Genomic DNA, 17,177 nt, shown 5'->3' with positions numbered 1-17,177 from the left:
CATATTTTTGTCGTTAATTTTAAGAGTGAGCAGGATAAAAAAATATAATGATAATGTAACAAGGCAGATCTAATTAACAAATATAAAGCCCTGCACCTAAGAATTATGATATACATACCTTCCAAGCACATAAAAATTTACAAAAATTGGCCCTATATCAAGCCACAAAGTAAGTCTCAAGACATACTAAAGAATTAAAATCATTATATCATCTCCTCTAATCACAATTAAATTTAGACTTTAATAACAAAAATATGTTCCTGCTCCCCAAAAACCTCCAATAATTGGAGTTTTTTTTTAAACATTAAAGCTTTATATGAATCATGGGTCAAAGTCTAATGAAATTTTGAAAATTAGAAAATATACAGAACTAAACAACAATGAACACAATACATACCCAAACTCAAGGAAGTTCTTAGGGGAAAATGTATAGCTTTAAATTTATGTGTTAAAAATAAAAGAGTAGGGGCTGGCCCCGTGGCCAAGTGGTTAAGTTTGCATGCTCCTCTGCAGGTGGGCCAGTGTTTCATTGGTTCAAATCCTGGGCGTGGACATGGCACTGCTCATCGAGCCACGCTGAGGCAGCGTCCCACATGCCACAACTAGAAGGACCCACAGTGAAGAATATACAACTATGTACCGGGGGGCTTTGGGGAGAAAAAGGAAAAAAAAAAAAAATAAAATCTTTAATCACTGGTACTTGACCCCAGTTTAAAGAATAAATAAATAAAAAAATAAAAGAGTAAAAATTATCAAGTTAGAAAAGGTACAATAAAATAAAACCAAAGAAATATAAGAGCAAGTAAATAACAAAATAATATCAGAAATAAATAAAGACAGAGATAAAGACAGTCAATAAAATAAAACATTGGTTCTTTGAAAAGACTAATAAAATAGACAAATTGCTGGGAAGTTTTACCACTAAAAAAGAGAAGGTACAAGTCAACAGTATTAAAAAGGAAAAAAGAACAAATCTGGAGATTTAGAATAATTACTCAATACTAGGAACAATTTTTTGCTATTTATTTGAACTAAATATTCAACCTACTTTAAAACTTTGATAGAGGGACAATTTTATTGAAAAATATAACTGGCTTGAGAAGAACTAGAAAATCTGAATAGACTATTATAAATAAACACATTACATCAGTAGTTAGAAGTCTATATAAACACACACACACACACACACATATACACCAGGGCCAAATACATTTGAATGCAACATTTAACAAACCTTCAAAAACCAGTTATGGCCTATGTTATAAAAACTATACCACAGAATACAGGAAAGCACCCCAACTCATCATATAAGACTATTGAACATTGATATCAAAACTAGATAAAGGCTAGGGGCTGGCTCTGTGGCTGAGTGGTTAAGTTCTCCCACTCCACCTCCCGAGGCCCAAGGTTTCACTGGTTCGGATCCTGGGTGCAGACATGGCACTGCTCGTCAGGCCATGTTGAGGCGGCGTCCCACATCCCACAACTAGAAGGACCTGCAACTAAGATATACAACTGTGTACGGGGTGGGGGGGGAGGGGGGGTTGGGGAGATAAAGCAGAAAGAAAAAAAAAAAGGATTGGCAACAGTTGATAGCCCAGGTGCCAATCCTTAACAAAAAAAAAAAAAAAAGGAAGATTGGCAACAGTTGTTAGCCCAGGTGCCGATCTTTAAAAAAACAAAACAAAACAAAACTAGATAAAGACTTTGTGAGAAAGTAAAATTATTTGCAATAATGAGGACTAAGAGATACAAGCAAAGAATGCTTACGGAAAAAAAAAGGTAACAACAGCTATCATTTATTTAGCTCCTACTGTGCTTTACCAAGAGTTCTGCGTACATAATTTAATCTGTACCTCAGCCATGTGAAGTAGTTTTATTTTCATCTTTATCACCCATTTTATTAAGGAAGATGTGATGCTCAAAGAAAAGAAACTAGCTCACGTTCACAGAGCTAATAAGTGGCAGAGTTTGATCTTAGGAAACTAATGCCTATTACTTAAATGCTATCTTCTTCTGTTTCCTCACCTTTTTAAAAGTATATTCAAATAGAACTTTATAATGTCTCCATAACACTAAATTCAATTTTGAAGGCAATATAATTTTTGGCTTTCAGCAGTTTTACTATGATATTCCTAGGAATTGTTTTTTTCAAATTTATTGTGGATGGGGTTCATTAAACTTCTTTTGTGGCTTTATGCCTTTTACGTCTTTCTCAAAATTTGGGGTGCTTCAACCTTTAGTCTTTAAAATACTAAAAAAAATTTTGCCCCATTCTTGTTCTTTAATTACCCATATACTAGATCTTTTATTTTTTATTTTTTACTTTTTTTGAGGAAGATTAGCCCTGAGCTAACTACTGCCAGTTCTCCTCTTTTTGCTGAGGAAGCCTGGCCCTGAGGTAACATCTGTGCCCATCTTCCTCTCCTTTATATGTGGGACTCTTACCACAGCATGGTGTGCCAAGCGGTGCCATGTCTGCACCCGGGATTGGAACCTGTGAACCCCGGGCCACCGAGAAGCGGAACGTGCAAACTTAACCACTGTGCCACGGGGCCGGCCCCCATATACTAGATCTTTTAAAATTGTCCTTCAGGCTTCAGAGGTTCCGTTTATTTTTTCTACTCTTTTTTTCTCACTCCTGTTTAGATGAGATGATTTTTACTGATCTGTCTTCAAGCTCACCGACTTCTCCTTCTGCTACCTACCTCCACTATGCTATTGTCTATTCAGTAATTTATTTCAGATAATGTATTTTTTCTATTCTAAAAGTTCTATTTAGTTTTATAGATATACATATTTAATTTCTCTCTGGAGATTTCCTAACTTTTTATTAATTTCAACAATATTTTCTTTTACCTCATTCAGCATAGTTGTAATAGCTGCTTGAATGGTCTCGCCTGATAATTCCAACATTTCAGGTCATTTCAGGATTGTCATCTGTTGATTTTCTTCTTCCATAAGAAAGGGCTAGAATTCACTAATTTTTTGTATTTGAACTCATTTTGGATTTTATCTTGGACATTGTCAATGTTAATTGTGGATACTCTGGATTCTGTAATATACAGCCAAAGAGTGCTGATATGTTCGTTTCAGCAGGCCATTAGCAGGATTGGTCTCAGATTACAAACTCTGTCCTGTTCAGATCTCAGTTTTATTGCTTTCATTCTGCCCTACACATGTGTGGTTCAGGGGTCAGCCAGAGAGTTAGGAAGAGTTTCATACAGAATTTGAGTTTCCCCATGTCTGGGTCTTTCGTTTCCTGAGTTACCCCTCACTCTCTGGCATCCCTGCTCTTTCCCAGGGTTGCTCCAGTCGGAAAGCAGTGGGCTTTCTTTTGGAGTTTAGTTGCCCTATGTTGTCACTACAACTGCAGATACCCTCAGGAAAAGCCACAAAAATGTGAAACTCATCCCACCCTATGCCAGTTGCTCAATCCAAGCTTCAACTCCCTTCTAAAATCTTCCTACTATTGTTCATCCTCCAAAACCCTCAGATTGTTGTATTATTGTTTGTTTTGCTTTTGTCTTTTGTTTTTGTTCAGAGTTTACGATTGTTATTTGCAGCTGGGTTATTTGATTAGAAGTTTATTTCTCCACATCAAAAGCAAAACTCTTGAATTATGATTAATTCTGGGAACAGCAGGCTCTAAAGAAGTATCAAGAGGTATGGATAAAAATGGTAGTAAATGGGCTAGAAACATGTCACTTGCTTCTGGGAGAGGCCTGAACAATAACACATGAAGAAAAGGGGCTACAAAGAGGGTAATGAACAATTTTTTAAACATTTGTGCCACCAAATGGGTAAGAATGCAAGTGAAACTTATATATGACAAATCATCAAAAGTTTTGGAAGTGGAAAAAAATATATCAGTCAAGTGTTTCAAGACCAACACTCTTCACAAGATCTCAGAACCAAAGTAGGAAAAACAAATACATAAAAGAATTTCTGTCCAAAGTTGTTTTTTTCCAAGATTTATAGTAACCCACAACACATCTCAAAGTTTGAAAAACTATCTCAAGAACTGGCAATGATTAAGTTCTGAACTAAATTATATTTTCTAAATTAAAAACAAGCACACTCTCAAATGTAAAATTTTTTAAAAAATGAAGTTAAAGCACATTCACTTTATAGATGAAAATAGAGCCCATATATCTCTATTATTAGAAGATTTGTTTTAAGACTTGATGCGTTATAGGACATGGTAACATCAGACAGTAAAAAAAAAAAAAAAATCTCATTTAAAGCTCAGCAAGAAACTAATCTCTGCAAGAGATCTATCATTTGAAATAATTTCATGATAGTTTTTCTCCTGCGGTATGCCTCTCGATCTAATTCTATTAGGTTACAGCAATCCTCCCCACATCAGCCATCAGAAGATATGGTTCCACCATTAGGCAGTGGTGGGACCTTAGACAAGTCCCTTCACCTATCAAGGCTTCAGTTTATTCCTGTGAAATGTGAGGCTAGAACAGATGGTTTCTAATTTCCAATTGTAGCATTCTATGACTATGTAAGTCGCCTTATTTCTGCATTCTTCACTGTTTTGAGGCCTTATTGTATGATTTCTATTAAACAGGTCTGGCAAATTCCTCAGATCTCGGGCCCATGGAAAAGATTTCAGAAGAGACAAATTACTCTTTTAGAAAAGTGATGAAAAAAACACGCAGGCTCCCATATACAATCTCAAGTAAATCATCAACTGACAGCCGAAGTTGTCATACCTACAGAGATAAGAAGCTTGTTTACATCAGTACTTCAGGTGAGTGGGATGATTTTGTGAATGGTGTGTTAAAAATAATTTTAAATTTGAAGATTAAGCAATTGGACATTTGTTATGAATTTCAAGGAAAAGATGCTGCAATATTGTTTACGATTCTGAGAACTTTAGATCTATCTTCTTATAAAAACTATGCTTAGAATAAAGACGGGACAAGTAGTGCAATGCTCTTTACAACTGTCTAGATTACATTCATTCAAATAACCCTAATAAATATTTATTAAGCAGCTGGTTGGTACAAGGTGCTGTACTGTCCACTTCGAGATACATACATATAAGAAAGAATTTTTATATCTGCCTTCAGGGAGTTTATAATCTACCAGAAGTGATACATACTAGAAGGCATACATACCCAAATAACAATGGTGCATAGCAGGAAGAGGTAAATATCATGAACAAGGAACAGACAGAGCCCTGTGCCTCAGGCTTTGCTCCTTGCAGGGAGCTAAGTTAGCAGGGATCATACTGCAGGAGGTGGCCAACCACGCAGCCTACAGGACACTCAGAGCTAGTGAGGGAAGAAAGAGACTATAGAATGGCTAGAAGACCCCAGAGAAACAGGGGAGGAGCTATGGGCCAAGAAGGTCAGTAGTCAGTTGGAGATCTAAGAGGTACCTGCCTGAAAGATAGGATCTAATTCCTGGGCAGAAGGCCAACCCAAAAAGGATTCTGTGCCACTGGGAGTTGAGAAAAGAGAGCAATGGAGTAAGTATTCTGTTATGGGAAGAAGGGTATTCCATGTTGCGGAAATATCAAGAGCAAAACCACAGAAGAAAGAACTTTGAACTTTTTCTAGTTTTCCACCTCATGAACATGTCAATATAAGCAAAAACTATCTAAAAAAGTAACAATTTCTATCAGTTTAAAAATTCTGGCAGGTTAAATTAAACCTGAAGATAAGGAGAAAAGTTACCTCCAAGTTCTTGTTTATAACTTCCTATCCTATCCCCTAAAAGGCTATTGATATAGCTCATTTGTGCAACTGAGTTGTACCCTTTCTAAATCATTCTATTTATGTATGAGATGGTTGGAATCAAATATGACTGGTCTTCATTCTGTTTTGAAAGGGCAGTAAGAACGAATTCATCTATAATCACACTATAATGACAAGAATAAGAATTTTAACTCCTTCCTTTGAAATGAAAGACAAATACTTTAGCTAAGAGCTTCCAAGTCTAATTTACAAATCACAAAAGTCTACAAACATAAATTATATAGTGAAAATTTCCCTGATTCTTACTTAAATATAACTGTAATCTTTTGATTATCAGCTTTAACAAAATGAATAAGAGTGCAACAGAGTTCAGATGAAGCTTATTTCTTGCCAAAATCCATATGAATGCCAAATACCTTCCAAGCTGATTGTTTGGCAACTTAGTACAAATGAATCCTCTTGCCTCCATTTAAATTAAAAAGACACATCCTTAGATTGGGCGCTTACCACTGGGTCACAGTCTCCCCACTCACTGCTTAGTAGTGAAGAAGAAGGGAGACAGGGCAAACCCTTTGGCCCCTAGAGGACTATTCGAGATCACATGTGCCGTGCTTCTTCAGAAACAAGTTACAACCACAGAAAGAGAAGGTACCTTACACTTTGCTTGTCAATCTTGGTTTATAGAATGGGGGAAGGGAGAAGGGAGAAAGAGAACTAACATTCAGTTATACCATATTTTGGGCTAGGCATTTAGCAAATGTCTTACCATTTAATCTCGTCACAATCAAATGAGATATTCACACCATGTAACACAAGAAAGGAGTGAGGTTCAAAAGGCTAAGTTACTTTGGTGACATCATGTATCACTAACTGGTGACACCACGACTTGATCCCAATCTGACTCTGAAGGTTCTGTTCTCCCTCATACATCTGTTTTTGTTCATGTCTCAGTTTTAAAAAGTAGCATAGTTCCTCGGGATTGCAGCTGTGGTAGGCAGGAGATTCCGCTCAACCTCACTTGCCAGGTGTTGCGCATTGATTCTGTTAACGGCCAGCTCCTCTCCAGATCTAGCGTCATGGATCATCTGTAACACAAGCTGATGGAGTATTTGCCTAACGTACAACCTAGAGAATTGATTTCAAAAGTGGAGAGTCTCACTACCAAGGTGGTGGCCTGTCATAGATTCGTTAACGAAATCTTGTCTTTGCTCCACTGGTTTCTGCTCCTTGGGATCTCTAAGGTGTACTCTAAAATTGCTGGACCTATGACCATAGTCTCCTTCCCTTCCAGGCTTGCCAAACTCGTCATGTCTATTTCTTTGATAACATAGATATTGTCAAGCTCTAGGCCTCTCTGGTTTTCTCTCTGGCTCTTTGAACCCATTTTACATTGTCTTTCTCACCGTGCCCAAACCCCATAGTTCATCACTTTATTCTTTTGCTAATACTCTCAATTCACTTCTAGTTTTCCTCTGTCTCATTTACCAGGCTCTCTTGGTTGAGGTCCTAAGATGAGAATTTTAGTGTCAGTAGTTTATCTGGGAGATGGTCCTAGGAAGCACTAGTAGGGGAGAAAGGAAGTGAGGCAGAGAAGGGAAATAAGATAGACTGTCTGCAAAGATAACCATCAATGGCCCTGTTCTTGCATGTTGCCCCTCCTTTCAGGAGGCAGAATTTATTTTCCCATCTTGAATCTGAGCTGACCTTATACCTTGTTTCGACAATAGGTTGCAGCAGAAGTGATACTGTGCCAGCTCTGAGCCAAGGCTGGAAGAGTCCTGGCAGCCTCTTCTTTTGCTTTCTTCAGATGCAAACAACATGTAGAGAGGCTCTGACTTGGTTAGTGAATGATAAGAAACCACGTGGAGAGAAAGAGGCCCAGACAGTCTCTGGCCATTCCACCCATCTCACTGAGGCCCCAGACCCGTAAATAAAGCCGTTGTGGACATTAGTGACCCAGACCTCTGGTATTACTAGCCAGAGCAGAAGGACTCTCCAGATAACCCCAGTCACCTTGTGGAATTGTGAGAAATAATAAATCCTTGTTTTAAGCAACTAAGTTTGGGGGTAGTTTGTTACATAGCCATAAATGAAACAGGTCGGAAGTCAAAAAGGGCTGCATTTATTAAGCAACTTAGTTGTATAGTAACTGGAGCTCAATCCTACTGGGCTATTCTGGGAAACATGTAGAACATGGCTCACAGTTATCCCAAATAAAGAGCGAGGATGCTAGGGTATTTACCCACTAACTTGCCACCAGTTATTTGATTAAGGCGTCTTCTAGTGACGTGAAATTTTTGGCACATCAAGTCCACCCAACACTTAAGCCAAACTTGCTCAACAGCCTGAAAAAATGTCCTCAGGCAGAGAGTCACAAATATCAGCCATAAGAAGTCTTTGGTGACAAGAGATGAGTGGTAGGGAGAAACAGAAAGAGCACCAACATTGGTGAAAACCCAATCTTGGAGCAGTCCTGTTATCTGCCTTCTCCATTTCTAGATTTCAGAAGTTAAAGAGGGTCTCACAAATTCACAGACTATAATCCTTCCAAGTTTCCTGAATCAACTCTCACTCTACCTCTGTATATGACATCTATTTCAAATATTCCCTCTTTCCTGATATCTTCTACTCTACCCCTCCCCCTTCAGTACCTGCAAAGAAATCTCCTATCCATCCCAATGAGAAAATAAAGGCCATTAGATCAACTTCTTGGTACCTCACTTTCAAACAACTGCATTCATACCCATCCATTCCTCCTCCCCTACTAATACCACAGGAAAGGATCAACCTTAATTCAGCATTTAATCCATCACGTCTCCATCACTGGAACCCCCCACCTTAGGGGTTTTGCCCCTCTTATATGATTGCCCCTGTCTGTCTCTCTTAACACAGGAATATGATCGAGCCATTAATCTATTGAAATCCTACATACTGTTCTGATTGCTTGAAATGTACTCTTTTCTTCCTCACTCCTCCCTAGACTGTTCCCAGGCAAACTCCTCTTCATCCTTCAGCTCCCAACTTAGCTATCACTTTCTCAGGGAAACCTTCTTTAACCTTGCTGCCCACCACTCCCCAAATCCACACTTACCCCGTCAGAGCAGTTTGCTGTGTACTGAAATTGCTCACTCCCTTTCTCGATACTCCCCTTTCCCTCCCACTGAATGTAAGCTTCTCCAGACCAGGTATTTGTCTTATAAACTTTTGAAACACAGTGTCTATGCCGGGAACTCAGTTGGTGCTTAATAAATATTTATTGAATAAATAAATGAATCGGGTCCTCTCATTCTCCTCTCCTCACCGTTCCAGAGTAACTTTAGTGAAAGCTGCATGCAGGATCGATGTAAGCACAGTGTGGCTCTGCCTCTTTCCATTCTCTTTCTTTCCTTTTCTATATGTCTATACCTCTTTCTACTTCTTCTATAAGAAGTCGACTTCTCACTGAGAGCCCCTTTTTGATTTGTATACAGTTTAGTAAAAAAATAACAGAGCAAAATGCACTTGCTTAGAAGCTCAGGAATCCATTGCTAACTTGGAACCTTTTGTCTTGTTTTAACACTATGGAGAAACAGATTTCAGTCAACACTGGCTTCTAAAATAGAATTCGTATTCCTTATCACTCAAAATTCAGAATTTCTTAAGTTTTAAAAGGCTTTTCATAGGCAAAAATGCATACTTGTATATTCACAGTGAGCTTGTTTAAGAAAATGTTTCTAGAAATGTAAAATAACATCCTTTTATGTAGTCAGATTGATGGGCCTATATCAACATCAGCTTTTATAGGTATGGTTTTTACTCTCATCAGAGAATGAGCTGTCAACTTTAAGAGAAATGAAAAAAATCAGTTTGGGCTTCTGGTCACTTCTGAGCCCTCCTATCTAGTCCTAGAGTCTTTTCTTAAACCAGAGGCCTCATTCCCTATGGAAGGGTTTGGAATAAGGAATATATACTGCGCCTCCTCCCTACCACATTCTCAGCAACTGGGGCATGTGGGACATTTGAAGTCTTTAATATAATATTAATCCCACTGCTTTAGAATGCCTAAAATCTGCTCCGAGTGATTCCCACCTCCCCTCTTCTCCACCATGCCATCTTTTAGAAGAGGTGAGGGAGGTGAAGGGGCTTTTAAAGGCTAGTCTTCAGGGAAACCAGGACATTGAAACTTCACTCCAGTTATTTTTTATTTCCTGCCACCTCGAATTCGGATTACACGTGATATTATGAAGGCTTAGTGTTCTTCATGAAAAATATCCTTCCAATTAAGATTTTCAAAAATTTAGATTAAAGCAAAAGTGTAGAAAACAAGGGTGAAATCAGATTAGCAGACCATCTGAAAAGCACTGTCTTTTATAAAATTGGGTAAAATGTAGAAAGACGCATGTTTCTCAGCCTGATTTCTTGGGCTGTGGATACCTGGGAGGTAATTCAGTTTTGCATCCCCTGTTCCCAGATCAGCTCACTCTTTGTTCAGCTCTCTCTCAGTCTGGCATATAATTACTTCTTCAGCTCCTGTGCTATTTGGTTTTAAGCACCTCTTACCCCCAAGGCCTCATGGCTCTAAGGGCTTGTTGAATTTAAACAAGCACATTTAAATCTTTGTCTTTAAATGAGTAAAATAAAAGTCTTAACACCTAACACGGAGTACTCTTCTATCCACCGACACTCTAAATGTGCATGTTGTAATTGTCTACTAGATCATAATGAGCATCTATCCATCCTCAAAATCAGAGAAAGGAGGACTCATTCTAGAGGTAAATTTACAATAAATGGTTTTATTCTTGATTAGCTATGTGTGTTTGGGGACACAGAGATTGGCACGTGCATAATTTAACTACCTAATAAGTATCAGATGATCAGGGACACCTTGGAATTAAAGGTGGGAAAAAGATAGTGGAGGAATAACAAAAGAGAAAAACAAGATTACTAACAGAAAAAAGGTAAGGCAACTAAATGAAGAAATTTTAAGCTTTACCAACAAACTCTGCGCACTTACACACATCCTCATACTCATGCGAGTGTATGCATAAACGCACACACACACATTTTAATTACAGAAATGTTAAAACATACACCTTTCCTGAGAGACATACAGGAGGCCTGGGTTCTACCACTGTTGCTGCTGGCAAATCATAAATAGTATCTATGGTCTTAGTTTAGCTTTGAGTAAATGAGTGACCATGATATTTGTGTTACATTCTTAATTTACCCCAAATACTGGTAAATGAACATTGAATGAGACTCATTCAAATACACTGTGAAAAAATGCCACAAAAAAGAAATATCATAATTATAACTATGAATAATAAGAAAAGTTTCTTCTTCTTCTTCTTCTCCCCAAAGCCCCCTAGTACATAGTTGTATATTCTAGTTGTGACTGCTTCTGGTTTTGCTATGTGGGATACCACCTCAGCACGGCTTGATGATCAGTGCTAGGTCCACGCCCAGGATCCAAACCAGCAAAACCCTGGCCGCCAAAACAGAGAGCATGAAGGCAACCACTCAGCCACCAGGCTGGCCCCAAGAAAAGTTTCTTAGTGAAAAAAATGAATCCATTTTAATAAATCTTAAAGGGAAAATAAAGGATGTTCAATCTCATGAAGGAAATAGAAATTTTAAGGGACTATTATTCTTTCACTTATCAAATCAATGAAAGTTGAAAGAAAAAAAGAAACATCCAGTGTTTAAAAGCTGCACAGCAGTGGGCATGTTAATTGGTGAGACATTTTTTGAAAGAAAATTGAGCACTATGTACCAAGAGCCTGATAAATGATTATACGCTGTGTCAGCTTTGGTCCTCTGGTGCCAAGAGCAATTGGGTGTGTAAGATATATATTGGGGGAATAACCTGTGAATGTGAAAGGGGGACAGGCTTAGGCAAGAAGAGTGCTCACACCATGATGCAAGTCTGACACCTATGAAAGGAGAGAAAAGGAAGACTTTCACATGCAGAGCAATTCTGAGAAAGTCTCAGCCAAATTGGTGAGGCGTCCTTGAGGCAAAGTTGCCCCTTAGAATAATCCTGTGCTGTGTAAGAATGTCTCAGTTCTAATACTTTCAACATGCTCAGTCACTGGCTGGGAGCATATAGCTTCAGTGTGAATCCCTGAATGCCATGGTGGACCCAAGGTGTGTTAGCTGGAGGCTGTCAGTCACCTATGCTCTCCACAACCGCTTCGCTTCAAAGGAGATCTAAGAAGGGCATCTCCATGGCCACCCGATATGGCTTTATTCCAAATCTAGGAATCTATCCCAAGGAAATAATCTACTAGAAAAAAACTTTTATGCACAAAGAAGCTCATCACAGTCTTTTCTAAAATAACTGAAAGCTGGAAACAATTTAAATGTCCAAGCATAAGGATTGAATAAGTAGCTATGGTTTATCTACTCAATAGAATATGCTGTAGCTATTAAAATGGAAAAAGTAGTTACATTTTGAGTAAAATTAAGATAAAACATAGTATAATGATTAAGATTAATGATTATCTTTGAAAAGATACATTTTTAAGACTGGAAGAAAGTAAACCAATACAGTAATAAGAATATTTTCCTTTTTCAAGCTTTTTGAAACTTTCCAAATTTTATTTAATAAAATATATGACCTTTATTTGGGGGAATAAAGTATGAAAAATAAGAGAAAAAAGTCATAATATTTAAAATGATTTAGAATGTAAAGTAAGTAAGGAAAACATGACGATAATGGTACAGAAAACAAAAGATAAGACAAAAAAATTTGAATAATAACGTCTTTAAGAATTCTGGAGGGGGCCAGCCTGGTGGCGCAGCAGTTAAGTTTACACGTTATGCTTCAGCAGCCTGGAGTTCTCTGGTTCAGATCCCGGGTGCGGACCTATGCATCGCTTGTCAAGCCATGCTGTAGCAGGCATCCCACATATAAAAAAAAAATAGAGGAAGATGGGCAGAGATGTTAGCTCAGGGCCAGTCTTCCTCAGCAAAAATAAAAAAAAAGAAATTCTGGAAAACAGCTTCATGGAGCCAATATACCATTAAACAAAGCCAAAATTTGGAGTTGAAAAGGGAAGGTTTTTATTTTAATCATGGCATTAAGTTTTTGAATGAGAATTGATGCTTTATACATTCTTCTATGTCTCATAGGCACAGGTGTTCTACCATCACCATGAGGAATATCTTCCGCATATGTATGTGTGTGTTCATTAGTGCTTTTATTTTTCAACATACAATTGAATAATTTTTTGAGAGTCACCATATGCTAGGCACTGTGTAAGTAAATCAAAGGTCACAGCATAATATGATAAAATGTATGTTTTAGCCTTGTTTTTTAAAATTGTTTATAGGAAGTACATACATGTTCATGTCCTCAGAATATCTGTCCATTGAGTACAGTGCATATCATTGCTTTTCAGACTCCCTTCAATATGCACATGAGTAACAGAGTCTGATTACAATTTGATTAATTCATATAAATGAAGAAAGAAGGACATTATCTATTCATTTCTGACTCTCTTTGGACCATGGAAAGTACCTGAATTCTGCTATAGTGTGCCAAACCCTCTCAGAGTAGAACTCTATTTATTCATAAGCACTGGTTTCATAGCTTGCTGTCATACTCCCTAATTAGACAAACATGTTTTCCAGGTCTACTTGAATGACATGTCTGATGTAATGCATACCTATCTTCTTATTCAGCTTATGCATACTTCTTTGTCCATTTAAAATCCATCAAATAATGATCTGTGATGTTCAAGTAATTAATTTAATGACTACATGAATTAAAACAATGCACATCCCTTTATAGGAGTTAATATTTTCTATGTTCATGTTACGAAACTAGCCTTGGATGAATATCATCGATTCCCTCAATTTCATAATGGCTCAAGGATAAAGTGTTTCCCCTTTGTAATTCAGTAAGTTTGCTCCGAAGGAGCCTATTGCTTCTCCACTCAACAATAAGTAAAATGCATTCAGGGACCTTAGGGGACCTATTCTTAATAAGATAAAATCCTGTCCCAGTTTGTTAAATTCGCTGAATTTATAACGCTTTGTTACTGACAAAGGAACTAATCCAAGCTTGTTACTGGATTGATCTCCTAAAATCCACTGAGCAAATTTGGTGCCATTTTAAAAAACAAATAAAATAACAAAAACAAAAATACAAAGGATGCTAAGAGGTTACAGATAGGAAAGCAGACTTCATATTATCTTCAGAAAAACTAGAGAAAATTTGTATCAAAACTGTCTCATAGTTCTAAGCAGCGCTATAGTCATTCACTATCATCAGTACCAATAATGATGATGAGAATAACAATAATAATCTCCTACATTTGCATAATAGTTTTACTTTGAGAAATGACTTTCACATACATTATTTCATTTGGTCCTTATAATGACTCTTTAAGAAACTAAGGTAAATGCTTCACAGTGTCTCATTTTATGAAGGATGAAATTAGAGTCCAGAGAAGATCAGAGAGTTGCCTGACAGCAACATGTACCTGGAGCTAGGTTATTACCCACCTGACTCCTACTTCTGTTTTTTTTTTAATACATTCAAATCAAAAGAATCCATGATTTGCAATGTTTTGCTAAATTTTGTACAAACCACTTAGAACCATACATTTCTATCAACCATAGCAGTTTAAAATACAGACATTTGGTAAGCAGGTTGTGATAAACAATTTAGAAGTTGGAAACAAAGATAAGTCTCTGATTGGCAGGACAAAAGGGAAGATAAATGAAAAGATATCTAAGAATTCTACAGCCCCTGGAATGACTAATTGGTACTTTTACTTATTTTTCATTCTTTGTTTCAGAAAGTATTTAACTCTTGATACTTTCAACGTTATAAAATACAATGGATTGTTAATAAATAAATCTCCATGTTTTCTAAATGGGCATGCTTATCCAGGTCTTCACTGTTCCACTTCCATTGTAACTGCTCCATTTTATCCAACTTTCCAGTACTGGATCTCCTAGGACAAACACTGAAATGTATCTGCTGCTACAGATTTTACTACTTGAATATTACGCTATAAAGGTTCATCACATGATCCAGGGAGGTAAGAAAATTTCAGGAAAAAAAATCAGTAAGTCAAAATAATTTCAAAAACTATTTATACCCCATTTGCAAAACTACTTTTATGCCTAGTTATTCACTACTATCACCACAAGATACACATGAATCAGAGTTTTAAATAACATTGACTTCCCTTTATAAACTCCTCTACCCATTGTTAAAGGAAACTGGCACCAGTTTATGACACAGGGAAACATTAATCATAGTTTAGTACACAAACTGAAGAAGGATATTATAGCCTACTAAAACTATCGTTATTATTTGGATTCTCAGAATGCATGTAATTACCTAAATTAGAAGATTTCCTCTGCACCAAGAATAACCAACTTTCTTCTAGAAAATAACAATGTTATTTTTGGTGATTTTTTTTTGAATTTTAGAACAGTTTATCTTTAGCTAGGGAGATTAATGTAATCTTTCAAATGAAGATTGATCAATTCATAAAAGCCAAATGAACTTCAGTAACAAATTTTTATTGTACTTTTAAATACTGGAGGAATAATATTTAGATTCAAATATATGTAAGGAATTCATATAAAGGGGAGCATAACATACATTTGGAAGAAGCATTATATAATCATAAATTACCTTGCAAAGAGACAAAGTAGTTAACTACCGAGCCCCAGATAACCTATTAACCAAATTAGCACTATAAGAGGACCCCAATTCTACCATGATAGAGTGGCTTATATCAAAACTCCCTCCTGCTAAGAAAAACTTTAACAGCTGAATGAAGTAAAATTATTTTAAAACTGTTTGAAAGCATCAGGGACCAACTAAAGTATATTCAACTTAAAACTCAAGATCCTGTGAAGAAGGAAAAAACATTGAAGTAAGCCCTATGATGTTTGCCACTTTTGCACTCAAGACCTTTAGTGATCCTAAGTAGCATACTGCTGAGAGACTGAGCACAAAGCTCTGGGTCAGAGCATTAACTAGTCTAGGGAAGAGGGAAAGACAAAAATTATATTTCGGAGCTGTCAAGATAGCCATGACATGAGGAGCCAAGATCCTGGACAGAAGGTAAATGCAATGAGGTAAAGCACATATTCTTTTTCGCTTTTAACCCTTGAGGCATTTGCAGATTCCCTTGCATGGGGTGAAAAGCCCAAAAAACTAACAATCAGAAAGCATCAACCTAGACAGTAGGAAATTAAACAGAATGTCGAGTGCCAAGTTCTTATGATCTTATGGTGCCAAGGAGGGAAAAAGTGGAGATTAGGAACAGCTTGAAAAGCATTCCAGAGTTTTATTTGAACCTCTAAATGGCTATTTATAGGAGTAAGAGCAAAATGGAAAGAGATTAGCCATCACAAAGACAGAAACACAACTTCAAATTACCTCAACTCCTGATTAGATCAAGGTGAATTACCTTTACTCTATTTGTTTACAAGAAAATTAAACTCTCCTTAGAAAAATATGATATCATACAAAGAGTCTCAATTTTTCAAACACAACAACCATTCAGGCATACCAGGAGTTATGATCAATAACTAAAAACCAAGAGAAAAAATAAACATAAACCAAAAAAATGATACAGATAGGAGAATTATCAGGCACAGACTTCTAAATACTGTGATTAATACTGTGATTAAATACTGTGCTTAAAAAGTAGAGGAAAAGAGGGGCTGGCCCCGTGGCCGAGTGGTTGAGTTCACACGCTCTGCTGCAGGCAGCCCAGTGTTTCGTTGGTTGGAATCCTGAGCACGGACATGGCACTGCTCATCAAACCATGCTGAGGCAGCGTCCCACATGCTACAACTGGAAAGACCCACCACGAAGAATACACAACTATGTACTGGGGGGCTTTGGGGAGAAAAAGGAAAAACTTAAATCTTTAAAAAAAAAAAGTAGAGGAAATGATTGAGAATTACCAGAAAACTGAGATCTATAAAAAATATCAAATTATATTAAACATAAAATAACTGAAATTAGAACCCAATATATGGATTTAACAGCAGATAAGACACAACAGAAGAGGGGATCATAAACTCAAAAATAGGTCAATAGAAAATAGTGAGACTAAAACAAAGAGAGAAATAAGACGGGAAAATTTAAGAAAAAAAGACAAATCAGACATAGTTACAAAAAAAAAAAGTGTCTAGGGGCCAGCCCAGAGGGATAACAGTTAAGTTCACGTGCTCTGCTTTGGTGGCCCGGGGTTCACCACTTCAGATCCCAGGCCCAAACCTACACACCACTTATCAAGCCATGCTGTGGCAAGCCTTCCACATATAAAGTCAAGGAAGATGGGCATGGATGTTAGCTCAGGGCCAAACTTCCTCAGCAAAAAGAGGAGGATTGGTGGCAGATATAAGCTCAAGGCTAATCTCCCTCAAAAGACTAAAAAAGTGACTAACATACAAATAATTCTAGTTTCAGAAAGAAAGTGTAGAGAGAATTAGCAGAAGCAA

General features: G+C 37.2%; 1 protein-coding gene and 1 long non-coding RNA gene across 43 annotated transcripts in view; one reads left to right on the top strand and one right to left on the bottom strand.

Moving 5' to 3' along the window:
- The window catches only part of ZBTB20 (zinc finger and BTB domain containing 20), a 746,442-nt gene that overhangs the window by 538,975 nt on the left and 190,290 nt on the right, over positions 1 to 17,177 (bottom strand). The window lies entirely within an intron of this gene.
- The window catches only part of LOC139076912 (uncharacterized), a 131,762-nt gene that overhangs the window by 10,960 nt on the left and 103,625 nt on the right, over positions 1 to 17,177 (top strand). For 2 of the 3 annotated variants that reach the window (XR_011528946.1, XR_011528945.1), the window contains exon 3: positions 4,580 to 4,762. This is a non-coding gene — a long non-coding RNA (uncharacterized lncRNA). Of the gene's footprint in view, positions 1 to 4,579; positions 4,763 to 7,441; positions 7,770 to 17,177 lie in introns of those variants that run through there. The other variant, XR_011528944.1, reaches the window with a different exon arrangement.

Source organism: Equus przewalskii, chromosome 18, assembly GCF_037783145.1.
Source record: "Equus przewalskii isolate Varuska chromosome 18, EquPr2, whole genome shotgun sequence".
NCBI lineage: Eukaryota > Metazoa > Chordata > Mammalia > Perissodactyla > Equidae > Equus > Equus przewalskii.
Note: the sequence above shows the minus strand (reverse complement) of the source record. Positions and strands in the feature narration are given on the sequence as shown.